This window comes from Ammospiza nelsoni, chromosome 6, assembly GCF_027579445.1.
Source record: "Ammospiza nelsoni isolate bAmmNel1 chromosome 6, bAmmNel1.pri, whole genome shotgun sequence".
Taxonomy (NCBI): Eukaryota; Metazoa; Chordata; class Aves; order Passeriformes; family Passerellidae; genus Ammospiza; species Ammospiza nelsoni.
Genome location: NC_080638.1, coordinates 22,566,594 through 22,591,763, shown reverse-complemented (window position 1 = coordinate 22,591,763; position 25,170 = coordinate 22,566,594).

Here is a 25,170-nt window from a genome sequence, read left to right as displayed (position 1 = left end):
TTGAATATTTACATTAAACATCTAAATTAATCTGATAACAACATAATAGTTCTCCAGTTTCTCATGTTTTACTCATTGACACCAGCAATCTAAACTAAATAAATGGAAATGAGATTGTGTGAAAATTTAAATAAATAAAATACCACTTCTTGACACCAGGGTAAACATTGATATAATCACTTATGTTCTTTTCCCCTCCAGGTGCTATGTATTTTGTGGTTATAGACAGTAAAAAGAAGGTGGCAATTCAGTAAATATCCTGAACTTTATAAGTCTGTATATGTGGCTTCACATTGCTTCCTTTGCTCCCTGCACTGCAGTCTGGCATTTTGCCCATCTGTGACAGGACCTTGGCAATCACAGAGGCATGCTAGGAGTGCACAGAGAATTTGAATTGCATCTTCTAAGGCAACATTCTTCTAAGGCATCTCTTAGGGCAATAATAAGAAGAATGATAAGAAAACACGTAGAAAATAGTTTTCTGATCACTAAGTATTTGCAGGATATTAAGGGTTGCTTTATTTTTCTTGGGCTGCAACACATTATTTTATATGCTGAACACAATTATTGCTGAACAGTGTTTGATAGGATATACTTAAATACAAATATCTAATGATGGTTAGGTTACTCACCTAAAATATAAGAAACCATGGTTCACGTATTGGGATTTGCAGATCTTCTTCCTGGAGTGGGTATTTGAAGCCCTGAGCGTCTCTCTTCCCATACTGCCATGTTTTGAAATAAAGCATGTAAATTTCTTAATGTAGACATCTAATGACATACATGGCATACTTTCTTTGTCAGTATTTGCACCAGTGAGATTTTCAAACCACAAGAACTGGATGCACCATCCCCCTGGCACCTGACTTTGAGATATTTATATGCATTCATTAGACCGACCTCCCCCTCAGGATTCTCTGGGCTAAACAGGCCCAGCTCCTGCAGTCTCTCTTCATAAAGAGATATTTTAGTCTCTTAGTTACCTCTGTGGCCCTCCACTGGACTTTGTTTTTATTTAGCTAAAGCAAGGTACTAAACAGCTGGCAGAATCAGGGCCTTCACCCAGTAAATCTGTCAAAATTTCTGTGCACCCCGGAGGGTAGTTTAAATATATAGACTTGTGTTGATATAGACCAGGAGATTTCAGTCAGCAGAAGAAACTTCATTTTCTACAAAATAATTTAGGGTGAGATCAAGGGCATTCTATTAGAAACAAAAAGAAAATAGTATATTATTTTACACAACAACAACCAAAAAAACCCACAAATGAGCAGGTGGAAAAACATCCACAGAAGGTCCCTAAACAAAACCAGAATTATCATCATAGGCTTACATTTGCTCCTAAATTGGCATTTGGTATCACAAAGAGAATTTATCTAGAGACAGAAGAATTCTATAGGCATAAAAATACTGGAAAATGAAGTCCCATAGGAGACAAGTATCTCCTCAGAAAATAAGAACACACACAAAATTTTGCATGCCATTATCCTGTACTACTGAGGACAGCTACCAATTTAACAAGACAATACTAATACAACTACAGCACAAATATGCATTTTGTATGATGTTTTCAGAGCTTAAAACAGAAGAGAATTCTATACCTACATCTTAAGTGTACCTTAAAATATATTCCCATAAGAAAGACTGTTATCTTTGCATAGACCTTAGTCAAAAATTGTGTAGCAGTTAAGACCACTGGAATTTCAAGTTTAATTTCAAGTAAAATATGCCAGATTCTCCTCAATTTTAGGGAGAAAATCATATTCATGAACTAGAATCTGAAGCATTTATTTGGTTTATTCTCACCTTTCACTCAGCCAGTATCTTAACTGCAGCTAAAGGATATGAAATTTTCCTAAATGTGTTCATGTACTGAAGGAAGAATTACTGGAATTGTGCACAAAATGAAAAGTGATTAGGCCCTATTTTGGAGGTAGGACTGATTGAAAATTGAGAGGGACACAATGGATAACAGAAAAAAAGAATAAACTCAACATGGTGGTTGAGTGGTTTGTTTAATGGTCTGTGTTTTTCCTTGTCATAACAGTAATTTCATCTTGAATTTCTTTTCACAGATAATTGGTAATTACATCAAAACTTTATGGATTTTGATCTGTGATTTCTCCCCCTACACTTAATAATTTTCATGGAATGGTAGTTTCATGCAAGTGAAGCATCCATTGAGAATTGACCTAATAAGTAGATATTTTGACCTTTGGTATTTTTTTATTTTTGTCCAAATGAATGTGGCAAATAAAATCTAAATTCAGTGGGGGAAAAAATTCAACAAGAAATAGTAAGCAATTTGATAAAGCAAAGTCATAAACTGGAAGAACTTGCATCATCTTCATGTCCTTAAAGAATCAGTCTGCCAGGAAGTATCTATCAGATAGTTAGCTCAGAATTGCTTGCATTTTTAAAAATAATTCAAACACCACATTTTAAAAAAGTATTTGCATAGCAAGCAGCAGAGGAATGAATCCAAGAATACAACAAATTATAGCACTTTGTATTAATAAAGCTATTATTTATTGCTCATTAAAAAGCTATTAGTAAAATATTGTTATTTATGATAAGCAATAAACAGCATGCTGCTAAACAGTTGGCAATATAAATTAGAAAGCAATGATATCTATTAGTTGGAAAGTTAATTTATCTAAAAATTGTTTTCTTCAAATGTTTAGCAGTACTTTTGCTTGCTTTTAGAGCAATGGCAGTTAAAATATTTGTATTAATCTGCTCTTAATGAAAAGTACAGCATTTGCATGTACTCTGCTTCTGCTCATAACTCATGTTTTAGCTCTCCTGTATCTGTCACTTATATATGCATGTTGTTTTAAACTCCTAAACAATTGAGCACTAATGATTATTATCCCACATCCATCTAATTTCAGATGTGGCCCTCCAGTTAGTAATGCTGTAAAAATGTTTTCCCTAGTAGCAAATAATTCTTAATAAGTGAATTGTGCTAATGAATCATTTAGACTTATGCGCCATTTGAGAAGGGCAAAAGTTTCCAAATTTTGATTTACATATGAATATCCAACATTGAGCTTTTCAGTATTTTCCATTGGAACTGAGGAAGTGACCTTTCTTTTTCTTCTTCTTTTTTCTTTTCTTATTTATTTTTTTTGGCTTATAAAATAAAAATTTCACTGCATAGTTTTCTTAGAGCCTCCACATCCATATACATTATAGTGTACAGGACCACATTATCACAGAAATGTTTTCTCAAGATTTAAATGTGTTAAAGTGCATTGATTTAAAATGAGTGCTGCTGGTTAAATTATAACTTCATTTCACCATTTCTTTATATTAACAGTACATTTAAACATATGTATTAGCCAAGAATAGGACCTGCATGGAATGTTTAAAATAAAATAAAAATGCTGAAATACCTAGTTAAGTATTAAGGTTTACCACCCAGAATTATGCTTCCGTCTTGCTTCTAACTACAGTAGCTTAGACTTGGCTAATTATCTTAGTTCTGAACTCATATGTAATCATTAGCAAGATCATGAAGCCAGGCAATTTCTGCACAACTTCCTTAAGAAGGAAATTGTTAGTGATGGTTTCGACCTTTTTATAGCTGTTTGGCAGTTCAAGTGTGTGTAGGATGTAGCAGATTTTTAGGTTGTTTTCTTTCCTGCCCAGGAGAGTTGAACCTGCATCTCCTACCTCCCCTGAGAGGACCATTACAAACAACCTGGATGCAGCTCTCTTGTTGGAGTTGTTCACTTGCTAAAAAGGAAACCAAGATTAATTGGGCCCAGGGGAAGCACTAGACTGTAGCTTGGTTTTTCATGGAGAGCTATAAAACTTAACTGTAAAAGTCTCATCTGATCACCTTAAATTCTGGAGTCTCAATTATGTGTTTGCATTAAATTGTTATTAGGTAAAACACATAAAACTGGGAAGAGGACAAGAACTCTCAAAGGAGACTGTCAAACTATTAGCCCCAGCTCCCATGAGGGCATTGTGAGTCCCAGCAAACCTGCAGTCCTGACTGTCCAGAAGCATGGCTTAAACAGGAGGGAGGAAAACAGCATCATCTCACATCACTTCATTCTCTGGGATGAGGATTGGCCTAAACCATCTCAGATTAAAAAAAGGAAGATAAACCCATATTTTATAGTTTCTAGGCAATACTTAGGACAATCTACTTCAAAATCAAAGATTAGTAATTTTCTACTTCTACTTTAGATTTTCTCCAAGTTCTTTTAGAATCTAATGGATATACTGTGAACACTATGAAGATATAACTAATTTAAGGGGGTGTGACCTAGGCTGCTTGGTGTTTTCTTGAAAGTCAAAAAATCCCACTTTCCAGAATAAAAATTATCAACTTTCTTGTCATCAGCACTAAATAACACATATTTATTCTTCATCTCATATTTAGAAGACAGCTTTCCTAAGAAGCAACATCTATAATAGGTGTTATGACACAAAATGTCTCTTTGAGGACACCAGATACAGAAGTCCTGATTCACAGAAATGTCTGCAAATTTTCCTGTGGATTTAGATATATCTCTTTTCATATGTGTGCATTTTCAAACTGTTTCATTCAAATTCAGAACTTCATCTTACATTTTTTCATTTAGGTAGGACATACCTCAATCTACTCTGTGATAATAAGATGAGAATATTTTCGAACTTTGCAAAGCTGATATTTCAAAGCTTTAAATCTAATATCAATGGTTTATTGGGAGGCAAAGAAAAACATACACTTCAGTGTGTTCAAATTGTAATTTGCTTGCCATCATGTTCGTAACAATGAAGTTTGCCTTCTGCTTATAAATATTAAGATAATCAGAAATTAAAATAAATAAACCTTGGTGTCTTTTAAAAATGGAGATACATCATCTGCCTCCCCTCCAAGTTCTAACTGTGCAACATGATACAATTTGGAAAGAAAGATCTGATCACTGATTCTTGGCTTCTGTTCTTGCTGTTGCTGGCTGCTGCAGAAAGGAGTGTTTTCAGCAGACAAAAATTGACAGAAATACATAAGCTCTGTTGGCAAGCAGGTTCGCACTTGGCCTTCACCAGTTGGTGCATCAAGCTGATAGCTGGCCAAAAATACATTAAAACAAAATAAAAGCCTACTGATCTTAAAAAGATTTTAAAAGTGCATCATAAGTGCCCCCCATAACAGACATGTATACACAAAGAGAAAGAGATGCAAACTCAGGATTGGAACTCAGACAGAAAGGGAACAAAAGTAGCATGAAAATCAGTAATATTCTTTCTCTCATCTTTGCACTCTCCATTGTTGCTTCTTCCACTCCAGTCAGAAACAGCTTTCCTCAGTTATTATAAAGCTCACTTGATCCCCTCAAAGGGCCTTGCTTTCAACAGTACCTCAGGCATTAAGATTTTTTTTTGCTTTTCCCTGGAATTTTATATGCAGCTACTGGGAGCTGCAGAAAATATATTAATCACAGCTGTTTCTTACAGCCTATGGAATGAATAACTTTTTTGTTTGTTTGTTTGAGACAAACCATTCATTCTGAAGCTTCAGGAAAAAAAGAAAGGTTTGGCAGATCATTTTCAGCAGCAGCAGTATTATGACAATTATTTCAGAAGTACTAATTATTTCATTATGTAGGAAAATGGTTTCTTGACTTCTATTTATAGCTCTTATCAGAGATGTCCAAAATCAGGAATTCAGCAAAAAGCCTAATTAATTTGTCTAAATGGTACCTAAAATGTTATTAAAATAAATTTATCTGCATTTTGGTCTGTTTTAAAATTAAAATAATTGATTACTTTTGTTGAAAAAATATTTGAGGTACTTAGATATAGTTCTTAAAACTTTTAAGAAATCAGTATATATATAACAGATGGGAAGACCAAACCTCCAAAATCATCCAAATGCTGATCTTGAGCTATTCTAAATGTGCTTCAACTCAGCTATTTTATTATCAGTTAATATAATATTATGTATTATGTATTAATATACTATTATGTAGGTCTGCCAAAGTCAATTAGCAAGTAAAGCAGGCAATAGAAAGTCCATAACAAGTGCACTGGTTATTCAGCACTTGGGTTAACTTAGGAGGATGAATTTTCATGTATTGTCAAAACAGCTCTCCCAAACCTCCTGAAATGTTCAAAGATCTCAAGGCTATGCTCTTAGGACTTGGCTAGAAGAAGAGGATATTAAAGAACTGAAAAGGGTTCAAATCTAGTGAATCAGGCTTTGCTCAGATTAGGCTGCAGTTCTGGAAAAAGTGAAGAGAATTAATCTGACTTTAGAAGTTTATGCCTTGGCATATTCACTGTTTGTTATACAAACATGGACTTCAATTATTGTTAACTGATGTTGGGCATGTATAATAATTGAATTTATTAAGCTTCACACCTTTAAAAGACTGAGTTAAACACCAAGAAAAATAGTAAAAATTTTTTAGACATAAGAGACATGTCTAAAACATTTTAAAGAAAGAGGATTTTTTTTTTCTCATCTCACATCATACTCTAACCAAGATTCAGTGAAGTTGCTAAAATTAAGTGATAAACAGCATCCAGCATGAAACAACATCCTGGTTTTATCACAAACAGCAAAGCAAAAAATTTTTGACTTTGCGTTTGGAGAGAAAATAGTCAATACTCAAATCATGCCTAGACATTTGATTGCTTTCAAAATATTAAATAATCATTGCCCTGAAAACACAGCAGGACTAGCCATGATAAACTAGTTCATTTGTATACACGATGTCAAATATTTGGCTAAGTGAATTATTTGTTATCTCAGACTATCTGAATGGCTTAAGAGGGCATCACCAGCACTTTATTTTTGCACATTGTGCCTTTGTGAATTCTGCACTGCTAACAAGAGGTGTTGACTACACTATGACTATTGGAGATAAACATGCTTAAATGATCAACCATACCAGAGGAGGATAAGCTGTCTTCTAGAGAACCACTGGAAAGATTTGGGGGTTTTCAAAACACTGTTTTCTTCAGATGAAAAACAAAACAAAGAAAAAAATAGAAAAATAATTAAGGAAATGAAAATCACTTACAAACTAAATAGGAAAATCAGCATCTCTAACAGACAAACTACAATCCTCTGACTTATCCACTTATCCAAAACAGCTAGTATAGGTCATGATAGATTTAGCTTTCCAGAAGAAAAAAAGCCCAAAACCTTTCACAGTAAGAAAGGATATTAGCTCTGTGAAGGTTAGTTGGATAAATGACAGCTGTGTGCTTTGACTCCCTTTTTAATTGGTGATGTGAAATGGGTAGTTCCAGAGTATTTGAGGAATATTGAATATTGCAGCTCATTACAACTATTTAAGATCAGTAGAGATCTCAACACTGACCACACAAGAGATGTAAAATATTATTTTTGAACAATACACTTTTAAACCTGAAAATATCCAAGAGATTAATTATGCTCTGTAGCACACATGATCAGGAAAGGTGAATTCCTACCCTGAAATTTCAAAATTGGCTAGTGTGATTTCTTTTACAGGAAGTAACAAAATATAATCATATTATTGAATTCCATTAATTTGCCCCAAAGCCGATGATGGTTTAGTAGTATAATTAAAAATAGAAATGATCATCTGAGGAAGATAACCATCAAAAAGTCACACACTAAAATGTTAATACAATCTGTATAATTCAGTAAATGAGAACACTGTACTAGCAGATTTTTATGTCTTAGATTGGCACAAGTTTGCCCTCTTCCTCTGTCCACCTGCCCTGTTTTATGTTGTTATTGACTTATGCCATTTACATCCCTTAAAACTGCAAGGAACAGAAGAAATGAGGCACGAAACCACAACATCAAACACCAGAGCTGTAAGAAGGTGATGTACCTTTGCCATACATGGATGCAGCTAGAGAAATGTTTTGTTTTCGGTAATCTAATTATTAGTGTGTACAAAGAAAAATTTACAAAGATAAGGTTTAGGGAAGAAATAGCCATATATCATATAAGACTCTAGAAGAACACATGCTAGGTGAGGTAGGTGTTGCTTTAAATACTTGAAAGGTAAGATAAAAGCACCTTGGATCTCTTGGAAAAATTTCATCCTCAGAGAACATTAAAAAACCTGCAAATGAAACGCTGCCTTGGGCACCATCATATCTAATTTTATGAGGAATGAATGTATTTCCATATTCCTATTTTTGAGTCACACTGTGGTTTCTTGGAATTTCTATTGCACAGATCTTTGCAGAATTAGACTGAAAAACTGCTGTGCATGCAAATACCAGTGTCTGTCCGATGCCTTCAGTGCCTCCCTTCATAACAACAGCAAAACTCTGGCGAGACCCAAACTCTCCTGCTTCAGTGCTGAAAGACTTCCTAGCTCAAATACACGCTCAGGATGGAAGGCTACCCTGGGTGTAGCTCTGCCAGTCAGTGGGAAGGAGAGTGGGAGACCTAAACTTTACCAGAGGGAGATGAATTTGATAACACACACACTGATTGTAACAATAACTCTATTGATCAACTCCAGTCCTGGAAACCTCTGAGTAGCTTGAGGAATATTAGTACTTATGATTCAAGGAAAAAGGAAAATACCCAAAAGGTCCCATGGAAATGGCCATTGCCTGTCAGTCAGTAATTTCCAGCAGTATGAGAGTTGTGAAGGTGACATTAGGATGAGGAGACTCTAATGCTCCAAAACTATCCAGCCATTAGCATCTTTCATTACAGAGACTGCAGACATTTTTACCATTCCAGTTGTATGAATGGAATAAATCAGTGAAAATATTCACCTAGAAAATCAATTACTCAGTCCACAGCATATGAGAGTCAAGCACATTAAGTAAATAGTTCCAAGTATTCAGACAAAATATTTAAACTTAATGTACATTATGTAAGAACCAGAAGAAAGAAATGTGAGGGAAATGATGTTACACTTTTTCACCTAAAGTGGATATAAAGATATCATTTGGATAGAATTTGGAATGTCCTATTTATAAGAATATATTTTAGTCTATATTATCAATAGTTCTTGGAAAGATTTACATTATTATAATGGTAAATCTTCATAGTTAATGTTATCCATAGGTTACTGAAAAAGTAGGAAAATGTAGAACATTTTTTCATCTTAAATAGCATGTCTTTATCAGAGTCACATAGTATCATCAAAAATTTCAGCTTCATTTATTGCTAATAATTAAAGAAAACCTGAAATAGATTGCATCCAAACACTTGCCTTGTGGATGCCAGGTCCTTATCACCACCCATTTTATTCTTGCAAATCTAATCCTTATTGGCCATGCCACCTGCTGAAGAGATTTTTAAGTATATAGGGTGGATTATTGCCAGAAATAGGTTAGTAGATTCTCTGGCTTCTATCAATGTTGCACTGAAGCTCCAGGTATCAAAGGTTTCTGGGATGACACCTGAGAAATGTGGGAGAAAACTTCTTGTTGATTGAGAGTATTAGCATTAGTATTCGTACTAGTAAAAGTATTAGAGGATGTTGGCTCTCAGGACCTTTCTTCAGATTCCCTTGGAAAGATAAATATAGCAGACTAATAAATGAAAGTTATAACACATTCATATTTAATGTCACATAAAAGAAATAATTATAAAAAAGGTTCTTATTCACAAAACCTACCATGGCAAAACTTGCTACGAGAAACAATGATTCTGAAAAGGACTCACAGATAATGAAAAATAAACTCTCAGTGCTATGCTGTGCCAAAACCAAAAAATGGTATCCTTGAATAGGCAAAAAGGAGAACACTGAGTAAGATTAAAGGGAAAATATAATCTTTCATTTGACATTTATTGACTAGTGCTGTAACAATGTTGTTAATAAATCAGAGAAAATGTTGATAATGAGAAGAGAACCTTACAATAAAAGAAGCTCAAGGAGCTGCTGCAGCATCCTAAAAAGAACATAAATTTGGAAATGAAAAGTAATAGAGGGCTTCATGATCTGGTAGCCAACAACCAGGTTATCGTTTGTTCAGTGGTTATCACTTTGTGTAGATTGATTAATACAGACTAGATCAAAATCCTCCTTGTTTAAAGTGCAAATTAGCTATTAGAAAAACTGGCTGTTGTTATGGTGAATTTCTTGTAATTGTGTATTTTTATTCGATATTGTTTTCAAAAGAAGCTCCAGTTCAAACAGGAATACATTCAGATTCATCAAAAGATGAATCAGAAATAAACTAAAAAAATAAAGAGTATTACTTTGCATAGGGCACATTTCCATTGATTAAAGAATTTTAAAATTAAACAAGTTCTAAAGTAGTGCCTATCTTTATGTATATCTCAGCAAAAACTCTTTATAATTGCCCATTTTCCTGAGATGCCCATATTCTCACAGTAAAAAATTGTATCATAGAGTGAAAGAATATTCTGAGTTGGAAGGGATCCACAAGGATTATTGAAGTCTAACTGCTGGCCCTGCAGAGGACATCCCTAATGATCACACCTTGTGCCTGTGCATCCATCTCTACCTCCAGCAGTAAAGAGAGAAAAGGACACCAACTTGAACTATGCAAACGAAAGCAAACTCTGCATCTGCTATATCTACCTCACAAAGCACCTTCTGGTTTACAGATTTTTATGATGAAGAATTTGTAAAAAGCATGTTAGACAAAGATTTAATAGGAGAAGCTGTCAATGAGAGGTTGCAAAGTCCAGTAGTACAAATATAATATGAACTAAACAGCTTTCTTTCCTACTACCTTTTACAGCTCCTTTTTTGAAGGGAGAAAAAATTGCTTGCAGAAAAATAAACTTTTATTTCCCTGTGCCTCCAGGCACCCTAGAACACATTCAGTTATCACAATTGTTTTCCAGCCTTGTCTGCCTATGCCTCTACAGGACTTGTGGCCTATTCAGAATGAGATCAGGTCCTGTGAGCACTACAGATTTTCCCAGCACATGTGCCAACTTTAGAGTTACCCAAACCCCACATATTTTCACCTTTCTGTTTTTACAATATTGACATAGACTTACTCGCTTAACAGTGGATACAGTATAGATCCTGATTGGAAGACTGTTGCAGGTTTAAGAGCTGGGGATCCACATAAAATCCAAGAATACCCTGAGCAAGGGCAGGTCTGTGCTGGGCTGCACATGCAGGGTGGCTTCAGGCCTGTGATGAGCTGCACAAGTAATTTGGCTGCAGAGTAACCTCAGCCAGCTCATTGTAAGAGAGGAGCCAGCAGGCATCTCCCATCTGGTACCAGCCATGGCCTTACCTTTATTTTAAAGGGCAACAAGCGGTTCTCATAAGAACATAATTTAGGGATAGATTTCTTGTAAGGTAATTGTATAAATTGCTCACAATAGTAACTCCAAGGGACAGCTTCTCCCCATGGGCAGCATCTACTTTGTGCAGCACACCATGGGAAAATCCATCCGGGATTTGCCTGATTCTGCGCAAATTGGAGATGCTTACACTTTGAAGTAATGCAGCATGTGCTCACTATCTTTATTACGCTTCTAATTCTTTTTTTATTAAAGGAGTCATTTTAGGAAAGCATTTGTTGCCAGGCCACTCTTATTGAAGTCTGGAGACAACCCTGTACCATCTCTCCCTTGTCCTCACAGTGCCTCCCCTTCCCTGCTACATCAGTGAAATGGGAAGTGTGGGTTACAGACCTCTCCTCAAAATGAGAATTACCAAAAGGCAATCTAATGGGTGAAAGAAATGAATGAAAAGAACCTTCATGTTCCTCATTTACTTTTCACTTAAAGTTTTTGTTGTTGAAAATTTACACAGTGCGTATGGCACAGCTGATCCTGAGGTGGGTCAGGGAATCTTTCACTTCACATTAGCAAAATGTTCCATTATTTTGTCCCACCCCTTACCCCTCCCCGCCCCCCCCCCAAAAAAAAAAAAAAAAAAATCTACTGCTAAGTTATTAAAAAAATCTTCCCCTAAGACAGTGAGGCTACAGGAGGAGGAACTACAGGAACATTAATGCTTTGAGACACCTCTGAGACATGGATTTCCTTCATGCTTCTTTCAGTAGCATAATATTGTCATAACAGAAAGAAATTTCAGTGTCTTCTGTGGTTTCTCAGTGCAGGGTTGGGGGGTTTGTGGGCGTAGTGTGAAGGGATTATTCACCCAATACAGCAAGGATGCACCCAAGGACACTAATGAGCTCTACAGTCTTTCACGAATTTGTTTTCCCTGAATAATATAGACTGCAGATTTAAAACATCAGGCCCTAGCAGATTAAATCCTTAAAACTGCACATGTAAATATAAAATTACTCCCACTGTAAAGCAATGTAATTGTTTAATAGAACACACATTATCTCTAACATGCTATTATTTTGTGCTTGAGTTAAAGCTGAAGAAAATAAGTAATCCTTTTTATTAACATTTCCCAAATACAGCATCCTGCATTAAGAAACAAATAAACAACCCTCCCTGACCTTAAACTTTCACAGTTGTCTAGAGCACATTTCTACTTATTTCTCTGCTTTATGGCACTACTTCTTCACCTCCCAAACACATTTTATTATAGAAATGGTAAACCAAAATATGTGTCATGTTCTTCCTGATGTCCAACACAAACAATTTCATTGTGATAATTAGAGTTCATCTTTGTGATCAGACATTTTTTAGCTTTTTTCTGAGTTATTCTTTTATTCATAAATAAGGTTTCCTTGTTTCTATGTCAACTTCTTATAAGCCTTTCTTTCCAAAAGAACGGAAAGAAAAATACTTTGTTCTTCACATATACTTCTTTTAGTAAAATCATGTTTCCTGGACTAATTTCTATTAGAAATGAGTTAATGGATGCAAGTCCTTAATATTTGTATGATCTCCCAGAAAAGGAAAAAAGTCAGTTGTGTCTAGGTATTATTACAATTGAAAAACCACTTTTTTCTCCACCAACTAGAGCTTTTGAGAAATAACTTCAATTTTGACATCATATAAAATAGTACCTTAGGGTTTCAAATGTGTAGAGTTGTATGTATATCTAACTTTTTCTGTACCTAGTCATTCTGAGTGGGTTAGATAACTTCAAAGAGGGTAAAGTGTCTTTTGAAGTCCAATGGTGAGCAATGGGAATAAAGGTGGTTAGCATACACCTTTTTTTTTTTTTTTCTTTTAATATATGGCCCTTGGAAAAGACATTTAAAGCATGTAAGTTAAACTCATCACTTTTGAGCAGTCAGGAATAAGAATATATTGATACACAACACCACATGCTTACCAAACAAAGAAATAGAAACACATCTGGTATTCCCTGAGCCTGTTGGCACGTGCCAGTGAATTTGCAATCAGGCATGGAAACAGCTAAGCTCATGAAGCCGACATTTTTAGAACTATAGCAGTTGTCCTATAAATTATTCTGCATCTAGGTCTACATAAATAGCAAAGACAGATGCACAACGCTCGTGCCAGTTCTATAAAACATTATTCCAGGTTGCAAGATGCTGCAATAAATAGGTTAATCATTTTTAATGTCTTTGATATTCATCATAGCAACATTAATCAGGATGAATTAATTTGGAGTTAATGCGACTTCAGCATGAATTGCCAATGGTGTTTACGTGTAAATTCAGTTTTTGAGGACAGATACAAACTCTTTCACTCTCAAAATGAACCTTGCTTTCTACACTCTTCCACATGAACTACAGACTTCCATGCTAGTGTTGACACTGATGTATGGTTTTCCCCATTTATAAATTTTCATTTTTATTGCTATCTGCCAAAATAACAGTCCATCCAGCTCTTCTCCTTGGAAGTTTTTTCCCAACTAACAACTCAGGTAAAATATTTCTGACCTAATTGACTAGTCCACTGTTGAAAAGTCACATGACTAATGTCGCTTAGAGAAAAATATTACTTTTTTTAAAAAATTATCTCAAATACTATCAGATAAATAAAGCTCCTCATACATAATTTGGAAGTAAGAAGAAAAACTCTTTCATTTGAACTGATAGTTGTCTACAAATATGAAATACACATTCCTGAGTTTCATTAGTCATATTTCCAATGAAATTAAATCATTAGAACATGAGAATTAGGCACAACAAAAATGTAAGTTCCTTCAGAGCTAGAATATAAAGTAAAAAATGGCTCAGTGACCTATTAAGTACTGTTTATATTGACGAATGCAACTACTGGTTCTAGTGCAGAAAAAATAATAAAAATTACATTAAGAAACCAAAAATCAAAGCCTAAAACTCTTAAATTCCAGTTCAATACCCCATAAATTAAACATTCTTTGTGGCTCTGGACCAATGTTCACTATATTTCCTTAACAAAATACTAGATTTAAGAAACACATCTAATATATTATTTTAAAAGTAATTTATGGTTAGAACATCCTGCCACAGGGAGTTCTTTACAGAGGTTTCCAAAGCTCACTCACAACAATCCATCTTTAGCAGCAGACATCAGATATTACTGTATACATACACATATATACGTGTGTGGATGTGTGGGTAGCTATGTGCACGTTTTAAATTGTCTTCCTAACACATTTACCAGTTCATGAGAAAGAGTTCTGTCCTCTAATTACAGTATTGTAGCATAGAGAAAAACCTGAAAAGGAAGCCCCAGGTTTTGTCCCAGGTTTTGCAATTTAGTTCACTGAAGCCAAAAATTCCATTTCAAATTGCCCTTAAAGAAGAAAAAATAATTATGGCAAAATATTAAATACATTTTATCTGATAAAAATCCTGAAAATGAACCTAAAGGATTGCTCACAACTGTGTATGCTGTATACATGTAAAACAAATATTGATTTCTAGTGTTCTCATTGCCTTCCTCTAAAGCCAGATAAACATTAATTAAAATAAAAATTCATATTAATTCTAAATGAACAAACATGGAATTAAAGAAAAAGTTGCGCTAATCAATTGTCTCTCTTGGAGTGATTAAAATTCTTTTGATTTATGTCAAGTTGTTGCCTAGAGGGAATATCAAACCTCATTAATAGTAGAATTGAAAATAAAGAACAAAAAAGCTACAATAACACCTTGTAAAATTCACACTATTTTCTTGTCTCCTGAATATATTATTCCCTTTCTTCAATTATTTTCATTAACTCACAAGTATCACAGAAGCAATAACTGAAATGGAAGCAGGGTAGAGACATCTTAGGAGGTTCCTCAAATCTCGAAATGCAAATAACCATCACCCTTGGGCTGCAGCATTTTGTTCCATCCCACAATCGCAGCTTTGCAGTTCTGACCAAAGACAGAGGCCAAGACTGCAGTCACCAGCAGGCAAGGATATATTGGAGAAGAACACAGAGGCCCAGCGAGATTAGAAGAGTGGGAAGAAAAAGCAGAGCAGAATGCATTTTCCAAGGGTTATCTGCAATTGCATGCAGGATATATCAATATGAATACTTTGTATGAGCAAGTAGAAAGCACTCATTGAGTTCACAGGGATCTCTCTTTAGTGTTCAAGCCTTTTCTAACTCATAGATGGGCATAACCAGAGAGATCTCATTTGGCACAGCCCACTCAGGTGATCTGTCAAGCAGCACATTCTGACGACTACGCCAAAGTTCTGCATGCCTGTGGACGTGCTGCTGAAAGCAGAACAATGTTAAATATCCCAAGGAATACAAGCTGATGCTTTTCTAGGTATTTTAATGAGTAATGAAATGAATTCATAAGCTAAGGGGAATCCTGCTATGGTGGTTTTGGGTTTTTTTAAAGTCCAGAGGGAGTGGAAAAAAATGCAAACAAAAAATCCCCAAACAACAACCACCTTTCCAGTAATCCAACAGCATTTCTTTTTTTATTTGTACAGTACATGTAAGAACCATTGATTACTTATCAGTAGAACAGGCTAATTTGTTGAGGACTGTGAAGAAAATCATTACAGGGCTTGAAGTATTAGGAGAGTCCCCTTGAAAAGCACCATTTAAAACCAGAGCACTTCAAGTGAGGCTTTATAGATTTTCAGTTTATCTGGTACCTTCAGCAATTGGCTTTGAAAAGTCACTGCTAACACATGGAATATAATTTAATTTTATAAAACTACAACTAATATGCGCTGCTCATTTCATGTTGCCCTTATATCTGCTTTCCAGATTTTTAACTGTTCTTTGTTATTTCTTAAACTGTGGTTTATGGTGACATATAAAGCTTTCATTATTATTCCACAGGGAATTATAGGACATAACTACCATTAGGAGATGCCTAGAGAATAAACACTTCAAAATTCTGTGATTAAAAATACAATTTGAATTACCACTCATTACACAGATCAAAAACTAAGAAGAAATTTCATAGTCTTGTCATTTAACTTCTATTAAAACTGCTTTCAGCAAAGATTTATCATACACTCTGTACTCCACATACAAGTACAACCATGTGCTTCTATTAAATTCAAATTTTATTTCTCATTCAAGTTTTAAGACTGTTTCTTTAAAGAACCTCAAACAAACAAAAGAACAAAACCAAAAATCCCTAAAACCACCAACACCTCCACCACTAAAAAAAGAAACCAAAGGAAAACAAAAGCTAAAATTAACATAAAACCCCACTGCTGATATTTTTCAATTGACATTTATGTATTTACATGTATTTCTTAAGAAAGAAATACATAGCTCTGGCTTAGTAGAAGAACATGTGGTAAGTAATCAGAAGACTTTACACTGTGAAATGAGCATAAAAGACAGGCATTTGCAATGTCCCCTATTCAAAGCAGAGGCTTAATTTTGATCCCTTTGGCAGCCAAGACTCACTGTGTTCTTCACTTAATGGTACCCAACTTCACTTTCTTCCTGCCTTGAGAGAGAGGGAAAAAAAATGAATGGAGAAGAGGAAATGAGGAAAACATATGAATTTTTACTTGTTTAAATTTTATTATGCTCCAGTTATTGGCACAGCTACTTTCTGCTTCAGAATCTCAGTAACAAGGGGGAATTTTTTCAAAAAGAGGGTTGCAGTCAGAAAACAACAGCTCTATCCATTGATATATTTGAGTGAGTGGCCTGGGTTATGGTGTTCGTGTTGAACTAAAGCATACTTCAGTAATAATGCATGACAACGTGCTTGTTTCATAAACCTGTCATAGAACAGGAATATTTTCTTTCTCAGAGCCCAGGCTTCCTAAACTCAGACCTCTGCTGTGATAAATGAATATGCACTGTATCTGAGACACAGATTTGCTCTTACACCAGAAAAACAAAACAAAACACAAAAACCCTAACACTTTTAGGTCCCCCAGCTTGGGAATTTCTCCCAGTGAGCTTCAGTTCCTCATATATCAATGAACTAGCAGAACAATCTCAAACTATCAGCACCTGAATCTCTCAAAAATACCTAATGCTGCAGCAGGTATTTTGTAACCATGACTGAGCACTTCACTGCTAGACAACTCCACAGTGAATTGGCTCGTACTGTGTAAGCTGGAGTAAATCATAGAACTGGTGTGATTTACAGTACGGGGACAACCACATAGCCTGTTAATAGAGGCACCTTTGTTTCTTTTCCTGACTTCATCTGAACTTCTTGGCTGCTCAAAGGCACAGTTTAAGGAATTTACCTCAATTTTCATCAAGACAATTAGTACATAAAAAAAATTATAAACCTCCTAGAAAAACAACAAAATTACAAAGGAACGAAAAATTCACTCCTCACAATCAAGAAACCCACCAAGCTATGCAAAATGTAACAAGCAGAAAATTCTTCTTAGTAAAGGTATCCAATTTTCATGCTGTAATTATTTTTGAGGGTGGCATGAGTTTGAAAGAGAAGGCAATGCTCTTCCTTTATTTGAGATTCATGATGTGAAGCAAAAAAAACCTCATGGATCTAAACATGATATTCCTTTTGATAGACTGTCATTGCTAAATTCTTTCTTGCTAAAGATCTTTAGAGAATTTTATGCCCATAGAGAAAGCAAGATTTCCCAACAGAAATAATTAGAGTCTGATGCAGTCATTGTTTTGGTCTGCTAGTTCGTAGACTACATTTCTGTACCTCAAAGTAAATAGCAGGTACAATTGGTTTTCAGTGGAAAAAGAAAGGCCATCCCCTCAGGTATTGCATTTCTGATGATCCATGAAAAAGCTTTGTAATGAGCTGGCAATTGACATCGATTATCATTTAAAGGCAGTGAAAACATACAAAGTGCAGCTGAAAACTTTTCACTGTTAAGTGACACTCACAACAGTGAGGAGCAGAATTTGTGCTGCCCTGGAAGCGAGGTAGGAATTTTAGACACGCTGTCCCTGTCACTTTCTGTCCAGAGGCAGAGGCGCTACATGAAAATTTGGGAAAGGAAAAGCTTTTCTTTTTTTTCCTTCTCGTTTCAGCAGTATGGTGAAAATCACTACCTTGTATTCAGTGGCTGAGACGGCAGTTTACAAATTCCCCGGTAGACAGCAGTGTTTCTGTGCTGCATGTTGGCAGGATGCTGAGAGCTGGTTGCATCCCTCACTGTCAGTCATTCACTCGTGTCCCTGTTAGAGTAGCCCACCCCTCACTGTCACACCTTTCCTTGACTCTGGACATTGCTGCCATTCTAAACACAGACTGACACCTCTTGTTTTCTGGACAGTTGATGGTAAAAAAGGATGAAAAGCAGTTTTGGGGAGATCAGACTTACTTTTTGTAATTTGAAGTTGAGCAGTTCCATCAGCCTGCCAGCACAGAATGTGCCATCACTTCCTGTGCCCCATTATCTGCTCTGCAGTTCCTGTGCCAGTAACACAGAGGAGAGATATGATCCTTTCTCCTTCATCCAGCTTTTACTCAGTATCAACTTCCAGCCCTGGAATGGAGAACAAATAATAAATAAATTCCAGCCCTGGAATAAAGAAGAGAGCAGTTCAGCTGCCAGAGTTAGCATTTTCAAAAGTGACATGACTTAAAAGCTATGGAATTCTCCAAGCTCTGTTTTTGAGATTCAGAACAAGAATTACAAATAATAGGCAATATGGTGGGGTACCACATCTGAATCTCATGAGGTAAGAAAGTACAGTTAGACCCTAAAAAGTGATAAAACGAGCTCATTTTGGAAAACATCACTCCTTCTGCAAGCTGTTACTATATTAAAATTGCATGTTAAACAACTGAATGTTTTTCTAGTTAGTTGAGTATTCTTCTACTGTCATCCAAAAAAAGTTACCCTGAAAGCACCTCTATGGAAGGCAATTTCACTGGTAGGCGAAGTTACTTTGCATAAATAATAGTGTCTCACATCTGTGTAATGAATTGCTGTTTCCCACTTGAAGGGCAGAGAGGGTGAGAGGTAACAAGTTTGAGCAGAGGAAACAACAACTTCAAATGCAGTACATTTTAAATAAAATAGGATGCCACAGAGAAACTGTGCCTTCTATCAACAGAAGCATAAACAGGCCAAGAAGTTAACAATGTATTCGAAGCAGGACCAGAAAAAGGCTGTATTTTTAAGTTTTCCATTTTTCCCTGTGCTGATCTTTTTCACTCTTGCATTGAATCATGAAGGGAACTATAAAACCTCCAGAAGAAGAGTTCTATTCATTGACCCCTGAAGTATTTTGTTTGACATTGGTCTTCCCTTTGTATTTTTTGGGTTTTAGAAGTGTAGAAGTTGTTTGAGCTCAGTCGTCAATTACCTCTCTACAAGAGGTTACAAAAATAACCAGGTGTATTCGTGGTTCAACACCTACTACTTTTTGTTGTAGTTTGTGCTTCAGAATGGGACATTAATGATGTTGGTTACAATTAGAATGTCAGGGCAAAATACTCATGCACAAAACAGAAACTGTGTATGAAATAGCCTAACATTTTTGTCCCTTTTTATTTAATCAGTGAAACATCAGAGCTTCTATGCAGTATCCACAGTACCTCTATGAGTGTAGAGAGAAAAGTTTTGCATTTTAATGATTAGGCCCTTAACCATGTGTAAGGCACTTAACTAAATCAAAGAGGTTTCATTAAGAAATTATTTCTAGAAAGAAAAGGCATATCTGATACTTTTATTTCATTATTACCAGAAGCCATTACAATCTCAGTTTTTGCACATTTCAACAGTGCTTTTCAGCTAAAACGTCAATTCCAAGCCTTTTTCTGCTTACTCCAATGGACAGTTTCTGACTCCAACAGGGTAAAGTTTCAGGCTTTTGCACAGGCTGAGGGAATATGACAGTTTTAGGTACTCATGACAGTGGATTTGTAGGTGCCTCAATGAGCTTTTCTAACAGCGATGAACACAGGGGTTTGTGGTGCACTATTCTAGAGGGCTGCATTTATGTAATATTTTAGTTGTAAGATGAATGAAAGAAAAAAAAATCATTTGTCAAAGGAAGATAATTCAGAATTAGGAATCTGAAATATTAGTTATGAAATACAACAAAGTACTGTAACTGAGTAAAGATCCAACAATTTTAAAATGTAGAAGTAAATCTAAACCAACCTAAATTCTGCCTCTACATTGAGTAGGTTTGAATTTAATTTTTAAAATAAAAGGAGCCAAACAATTTCCTATATTAGCAGATACTTTTCAATTATAAAATTTTCTTCTACTGGGCCTTCATTATGAAATTTTTTATCAAACCTCCCTTTAAGATGTACTACTAATTGTTTGGCTGCAGTAGCTTCTCAGTCCTTCTGTATTTGCAATAATCAATAGAAATGTAATAATAGTAATAAAAACCACTCCAAGCCATAAGTTCAAGCTAATGGAAAGTTTTTCATTTTTGATTTTGATAATGTGGCCATATGAATAAAATCTAAATGTGAATGAACCCCCTCAAGAGGGTTATTTAGATATATGCAAGTATCTGAGCCCTTCACACTAGTCAAGACTATTGATTCTTTTCTCATATCATCTGAAGTGGGGCTCAGCACTAATGAAATTCTAAAATCTCAATACTGTAAACTGCAATCACTAACATTAGGTCAAATTCTACAGATACATTTATTAATTGCCAGACTATTCCATTCTTTTCTCAATTAAAATGTGATATCAAATGCTTTATACCAATTGCACCCTTTACATTAAAAAATTGAAATTACATTTTTAATGATAGCTTAATGATATAGAATGTTACATGAATAAATATGTGAAAGTTCAGCAACTTGTGGAGATGTGAAATATTTCCTTAGTTCATAGAAAAACTCTGGAGTAGAAGGAAAATAATTTCACAGGTACATAGTGTTCAAAAGAGATGATCTTATACTGCAAGAGTGACTTTATGCTGCAATAAAATCTCTATCACACATATGGAAGAGTTCCATATATCACCTTGCTAGAATATGCATTCTGCTGAGAAAATTAGGAAAACAGTACGTAGAGGTCAAAAGCACCTAAACCTGCACACAATTATTTGCAGATGAAAGACTAGGACTGGTTATTTCAAACTTTTTTAACCTTTCCCAGTGTAAAAAAAAACATCAACAACAACACAAAACTACTGTTTTTAATGGCACACTGTTTGAAGTATACACATCTGAATTTGTGGAGACTTTCTGCACAACATAACAGCGTGGCTATATACAAGCTCATATAACTCTTCTACTTGGTGTGTCTAAGCACCTACAATGACACAACACCCCATCTACACAAGATCTTTATATCTGGAGATTTTTTTTTTAAGCACATTTTCATAAATGGTGTTTGCATAAAGTCAAACTGCATTTATGAAATAGGTTAAGATTAAAAATGGGAGCAGCACTGTTGCTGAAAAAGAAAAAAACCTAGCAAAAAAAAGTCAAAAAAACCCCAAAAAATTGTTAACTTTGAGGTGACTTGATAGTACAGGGACAAAGGTTAAAAAAGTAGGGATATTGCATTCAAAGTTCAGCACTTGAAGTCATTACAGCTAAAGTATTTTTCTGAGATGATGAATTGGAAGTGGAAGAACCAGAAAAAACATGAGGATATCAGTTAATCAGTGGCTGAATGTCAAGCTTTGTGGAAATGGTAAATGCAGTCCCAGGACGTACTGTGCATTTTCTAGTAAGATATATTCTCTGAAGGAGGTAAGTTGATAAATACATTGTACCCAGAATTGATAGGAGTTTTACTGTAGTATTGTATTCAACTTATATATATAAGATATATATACACACATACATATATATTCATTTATACCAACATATAATATATGCATATATTTAAGGAAAATAAATTAATCAAGAGAATGCTAAGGAAATACTCCTAAATATGGTCTTTGGAGAGTTGCTCATTTTATTTTAATCATCATTCATTTTATTTTAACTTTCCAAAACAGGGAGAGAAGAGGACTACGCTTTTCTGTATAAATGTCCAGGAGAAAAAAAAAATCTTTCCTAATTAGATAACAAATGTACAAAACCTCTTCACTATACTCTTTTAAAATTCGGTTTTCTAGTAAGTAGTCATTGGAGTCAGAAAGTAGTGTCATGATGGCATTTTATAAACAGATTTATGAGCCAGATCCTCTCTTTACACTTGAAAAAAATCAGCCTCTCTTCATACAAGAAAAGACAAAACCTTTTGCAATAAAATGATTTTTAAGTATTTTGCAGAAATTGAAGATCCTTTCCTTCTAGAGACAAGAAATTCTACTACAGCTATTTTCATATGTGCAAACATAACTTTTTCTCCCTCTATTTTCTGACATTATAAAAAGAAATAGTAAATTATAGCTGGAAGAATATGCGATAATGGTGTAGTAGATACATAATTTTTCCAACACTCTTCCCTCCATATTGCTCTCTGGCCATTTAGGAAAATTAGCAGGTAGAAGAAAGCCTTGTATCACTCTTCCTGAATGCTTAGGTGCTGCTTGCTAGCGAAAGATAAATCTCAAATGTAAAAATAAAGCCTAAAAGCTTTTCTCTTAGTACTTTTTTTCCATTTTGTGATTTCACTATGAATATTTTAACCACTTTATATCTCAGAATTTATCAGACCACCTGTAGTAAAAGGTGCTACAATGATGGAAGTATTTAATTTGTGCAGATGTATTATTTAAGTGTTACAGATGACAAAAATAATGCTTTGTTACTGGCTGCAGATAGCTCCCTAAGTTTTTCTAGCATACTTTAATTTAGAATATCATGATCTTGAAATCTTGAGTCAGCCTCTGGCAGTTATATTAAAAGCTGTTAGCCATTACTATCTACTTCTAGGAAACACGTTAACAAATCCAAAGCAGACAAGAAAAATGCTCAAGCTCTTACAGGCACATATAGGAATGTGGTCACAAATAAATCCACCCATGTCTAACTTTAATTAACTAAAAAAGCAAATCAGAACGCAGAGCACACAACATACAGAACCGTTTCCTATTTTACAGTGTCACCTATTGTAATCAAAGTTACTTTAGGACATTCTCATGTGCAGCAATGTTACTTTACTACACATATTCCAAACTTTTCAACTCAGGTTTGTCTTCACACAACTTAAGAAATATAATGTTTGATCTCCTTTAGCTCAACCAGAACAAGTAAAAATCAAGTTTCCTTCTATACAGACACAAGATGCTTAGATATGTTCATATTTAAACATGCACTGCCACCTGTGGTCCAGGCAAGAGTTTTGAACTTACTGTGCATTTGAAGACACAGTACTGTTACTGCATTCCAGTGAATTAAAAAAAAAAAAAAAGGAATAAAAATGCAGTATTAGACCAAATGCATTTCACATTTCATTTGATACTGCAAGGTTTTGTTTAGAAAGGAGTTCTTTGATTCTTATAAACAAAAGCAACTAACCTCCGAGTCCACTGAACTTACAAACTGCGAAGTTAGACTTTATATGTAAGCAAGCAAGGACTAGGTATTGCACACAGAGCCTTGTCAGAATAATATCTTCATGAAGAATTTTTTTTTCATAGCACCTCCTTCATGAATTCTTCACGTGTTTACAACTGAAAGTAATATTTGAGTAGAAATGGCTTTGCTAAATGATGCAGCATAACCAGGTGCTGCTCATTTTCAATGCACAAAATCTTCAATTGTTCACAGTGGCATATTTAAATCCAGGCTGAAAGCAAATAGCTGAGATCAAGCAATGTATTAGAGCAGCTGAAGAGAACGCAAGAAACAAAAAACCTCTTACTGCTACATTCTGTGATCTACATTACCTTACCTTAAAGTTTCACTCATCCATCTTCTGCCACCCAAAACTACTCTAACACTGTAGTGATCCTGAAATTTGCCTAAAGAGATGAGAAGCCTTCACCACCTCTACACTATCTAAATAAGGCACACTGTACATCACAGCTGTAAGGGTTCTACCTGCATCAGCAGAGCCTGCAATCTCTTCACCTCAGGGCCTTAGTCTGATATGGTGCAGCTGTGAAACCTTGGGAGATGCTGCCATCGGAAGAACTATTAGAAGCCTTATCCATGTTCTCCCATAGTGTCCTGTTTGGGAGCAGCATCAAACCCAGCCCTTTGCCTTTGACCCTTATGAGGGCTCATCCTTACTGGTGGCAGCTGTGTTTGTGCTCACCTGTGTGCTTGAGCTCAGATTTGCTCTAGCAGGGCAGATTTGTGCACTGAGCATAGAGGTGTTGGCTGATCTCCAGATCCGCCCTGCCCTTCTTGTCAGGTGCGCTGGGTTTGCACTCCCCACCTGGGAGGGCACTGGCCCTGTCTCTCCTCCTTGGCTCCCACCTCAATTTTCTGCTCAGAGCAGCTGCTTTTGCTGCTCCCTGGCAAAAGCCTCTTGCATCATTATTTTGAGAGACACAAAGGAGACCTTCAGACAGTTGTTAGGTAAAGCTATGAAAAAAATAGCTGTTCTTGCCCAAGTTTTTGGGAAGTAAGCATAAAATAACAGTTTTGTATCCCAAAGTCCACTGTATACCAACAGCTACATTTTTATGACTTAAAGTTAATAAATGACATTTTGAAAACAAAATTGTAACACTCATGAATTTTAGGCCAAGAAAATTCTAATGTGTTCAACTGCTTTAGGAAATTAATTAAAACCAATTTCATTAGAACATAAAAGCCTTAGAACATAAAAACTTAAATGCCTTAGGTAGACGTCTGTCAAGGCATTCAGGTATATGGGTTTTTTACTGTCTTTTGGAAAATGACCAATGAAAAGGCAACATGTTTAAACTCTCAGACTAAGTTAGATGTTAGTAATCTAGAACTCTAAACACCCCCAAGAACGGTTATTTAAATTTTATCATCTCTGTAAATGTGTTCAAGTTCTTATGTCAAGTGGCTAAACTAAGAAGGTGAAGTATTCCTAGATGGCAAAAGCTAATCTCCTTCATCTGCAACCCTCCCTGCACTTGCAAAGGACCCAAAATA